General features: G+C 40.2%; 1 pseudogene; it reads right to left on the bottom strand.

Moving 5' to 3' along the window:
• Positions 1-1,834: 1,834 nt before the first annotated feature.
• On the bottom strand, positions 1,835-2,200 carry LOC109458617 (large ribosomal subunit protein eL28 pseudogene; annotated as a pseudogene).
• Between the last annotated feature and the right edge of the window lie 1,407 nt (positions 2,201-3,607).

Here is a 3,607-nt window from a genome sequence, read left to right as displayed (position 1 = left end):
TTTAGTAAGTAGTATAGGAAAAAATTAAAATAACCATCAATCCCCTGCCTGTAATAGTCACTCCTTTCATGATATATTTGACCATCTAAAGAAGTGCCTTTCAAAATATGGTGTGCCTACTGGTGAGACATAAGATTATTTTGAGAGATACATGAACAATGTAGTTTAATAGTTCTGGGCTCAAAAGAACTCCAGAAAAATACGTATAACAACACCCCTGTGATTTCCCAGATTATTGTTGAGGCTTCAGCTAAGTATAAAAAGTGAGGCAATTTAAAATCAATTCAACTTAATAAAGTACAGGTGTTACATGGATCTGGCAAGCATGGTAAATTAAAAGACGAAGGCAAAAAATCTTAGGAAGCACTGACGAAAGCTTGCTTTGAAAACAGACTTATTTCAGAGGAGCTTGTCAGGGCTAGCTCTAGTTGATCTCTAATTGATCTCTACATGTCTCAAACAGCAGTAATAATAACAGTAAAGAGGTCTGTAGACATTCTATCCAAAGCTCACCCATGCCCCACCTCCCCTACTCTAGCTGAATTCACCCACCTCATAAGGAAGGCAACTTGAGTCAAAGAGTTGTTTTCTTCTTTCTCTAAGAAATATGCTTTTCACTCTGCATTATATAGAGCATGCAAACCATGGATGCACCTTCTATACAGGACGTGAGTCTGTAGTTTGAAAAGTGAGAATTTACTTTTGGTATCTTGAAAGTCCTGATCCAACAACTTTCAGAGGGAAAACCTAAATGCTCTGGAAAAGGATTGTAACAGCCCTGTTGGGATTCATGCCTTGGTTTAGGCCCTGAGTGTTTGCCATTCTTCAGTTGCAATTGAGTTGCTAAAGGTTGAAAGCTGGTGATAACTTTTTTTTTAAATTTTTCAATTACACTTGACATTCAATATTATTTATATTAAATTCAGGTATACAGCGTAGTGGTTAGACATTCATATAATTTATGAAGTGATCCCCTGATTATTCTAGTACCCACCTGACACCACAGTTATTAAATATTGCTGACTCTATTCCCTATATTGTACTTTACATCCCCATGACTAGTTTGTAACTCCCAATGTGTACTTCTTAATCCCTTCACCTTTTTCACCCATTCCCAACCCCTCTCCCATCTGGCAACTATCAAAGTGTTCTCTTTATCTAAGAGTTTCTTTCTGTTTCATTTGTTTATTTTGTTCTATAGATTCCACTTATAAGTGAAATCGTGTAACATTTGCCTTTCTCTGTCCGACTTAACTATACTCAACATCGTACCCTCTAGGTCCATCAATGTTATTGCAGATGGTATTATTTCATTCTTTTCTATGGCTGGGTAATATTCCATTGTATGTATGTACCACCTCTTTATCCATTCATCCATTCAGGGACACCGAGGTTGCCTTCATATCTTGGCTACTGGAAATAAAGCTGCAATAAACATATGGATGCACAGGTTCCCTTAAAGTAGCATTTTTGGTTTCTTCAGATGAATTCCCAGAAGTGGGATTCCTGGGTCCTTCTTTGTCTCTTGTTATAGCCTTTGTTTTAAAGTCTATTTTATCTGGCATTAAGTATTGCTACCCCAGTTTTATTTTTTCTTTTGTTTCCATTTTCATGAAATATCTTTTTCCAGCCCCTAACTTTCAGTCTGTGTGTGTCTTTCAATCTGAAATGAGTCTCTTATAGGCGGCATATGTAAGGGTCCTGTTTTCTTATCCATTCAGCTACCCTATGTCTTTTGATCTGAGCATTTAATCCATATACATGTAAAGTGATTGTTTTTTTGTTTTTTGGGAAAGTTGGTTGACACTTTATGCTTTATTGCTTTGGGGGGTGCTCAGGAGCTCTGGGAGGGGCGAGCCCGCTTCCTCTTCAGTGTCATGACTCCTGGCTGTGCAGGTCCACGCGGTACTTGTTCTTGTGGATCATGTTCAGGAAGCTGCTGATGGGTCCAGGGCATGTTGATGGTGGTCCACACATAGGAGGAAATCCGCTGGCCAGATCTCTGCATCATGATGACCACCACACCTTTGCGGTCAGCCTCTGGTGCCACGTCCACCGTCTTGCAGTGAATCAGCTGGTTGTAGCAGAAGGAGTTGTGGGCCTTCAGATTATTGGGTTCGGTGCTGTACCTCTGCTTGTTCCTTTTGATCAGAACTCTGGAGCAGTTGCACACAGCCATCCATTGCAGATGCACGGACATGGCAATAGCACCTCTCGCTATGGCGGCTGGAGACGGAAAGAGCTAAAGTGATTGTTGATAGATATGTAGTTATTGCCATTTTATTATTCATAATTTTGATCTTTTTAAATGTTTTATTCATCTTAAAGCAGTCCCTGTAAGATGCCTTGTAATAGTGGTTTGGTGGTGATGAACTCCTTCAGCTTTTTCTTGTCTGGGAAGCTCTTTATCTGTCCTTTGATTCTAAATGATAGCTTTGCTGGGTAGGGTAATCTTAGTTGCAGGTTCTTACTTTTCATCACGTTGAATATTTCGTGGCAATCCCTTTTGGCCTGCAATATGTCTATTGAGAAATCAACTGACCGTCTTATAGCAGCTCCCTTTAAGTAACTAACTGGTTTTCTATTACTCCTTTTAAGATTCTTTCATTGTCTTTAAACTTTGGCATTTTAATTATGATGTCTCTTGGTGTGGGCCTGTTTGGGTTCATCTTGTTTGGGACTCTCTGCAATTCCAAGGCTTGAATATCCATTTCCTTCACCAGGTTAGGAAGTTTTTTGTTATTATTTCTTCAAATAAGTTTTCAATTCCTTGCTCTCTCTCTTCTCCTTCTGGTGCCTCTATGATGCAAATATTGGTAAGCTTGATGTTGTCCCAAAGACCCTTTTGGTTTTTTTAGATTATTTTTTCTTTTTGCTGTTCTTATTGGGTGTTTTCCGCTACCTTATCTTCTAAATTGCTGATTTGATCCTCTGCTTCATCTTATCTGTTGATTTCCTCTAATGTATTCTTCATTTCAGTTATTGGATTCTTTATTTCTGGCTGGTTCCTTTTCATGTTTTCTATCTCCATTTTTGTTTCCTTTCTCTTTGCTGAAGTTCTGCCTGAGATCACCGAGCATCCTTATAACCAATGTTTTGAACCATGTCTGGTAGATTGCTTGTCTCCATTTTGTTTAGTTCCTTTTCTTGAGCTTTGTTCTGTTCTTTTATTTGTCTCCATATTTTGACTGCCTCCCTGTGTTTGTTTCTGTGTATTAGGTAGGGCTACTATGCCTTCTGGTCTTAGTAGAGTGGCCTTATGTAGTAGGTGTCCTGTGGAGTCCAGTGGTGCAGTCTCCCTGGTAACCAGAACTGGATACTCCAGATGTGTCCCTTGTGTGGGTTGTGCATGCTCTGCTATTGTAGTTGAGCCTTGGTTGTTGTTTGTACATCAATGGGAGGAATTAACCTTTAGGATGATTGGTTGTGAGGCCTGGCCATAACTAGGGGAGGAATTGTGGTGCATGGGCTTATCCTGCAGAGAAGGATTTGTGCTAGCAGGGCTCTGGTGCCTGCCCAGTGTACCCTTTGGGTATGTCACTCTTGGAGGTGGCCAGGTGATGATCTGGCTTGGTCCAAAGCTGGTAACTGGGTGTGCCAGCCCCAG

Source organism: Rhinolophus sinicus, chromosome 14, assembly GCF_057876585.1.
Source record: "Rhinolophus sinicus isolate RSI-liver-muscle chromosome 14, RSI-T2T, whole genome shotgun sequence".
In the NCBI taxonomy this organism is placed as follows: domain Eukaryota; kingdom Metazoa; phylum Chordata; class Mammalia; order Chiroptera; family Rhinolophidae; genus Rhinolophus; species Rhinolophus sinicus.
This window is presented reverse-complemented; position numbering and strand designations above follow the sequence as displayed.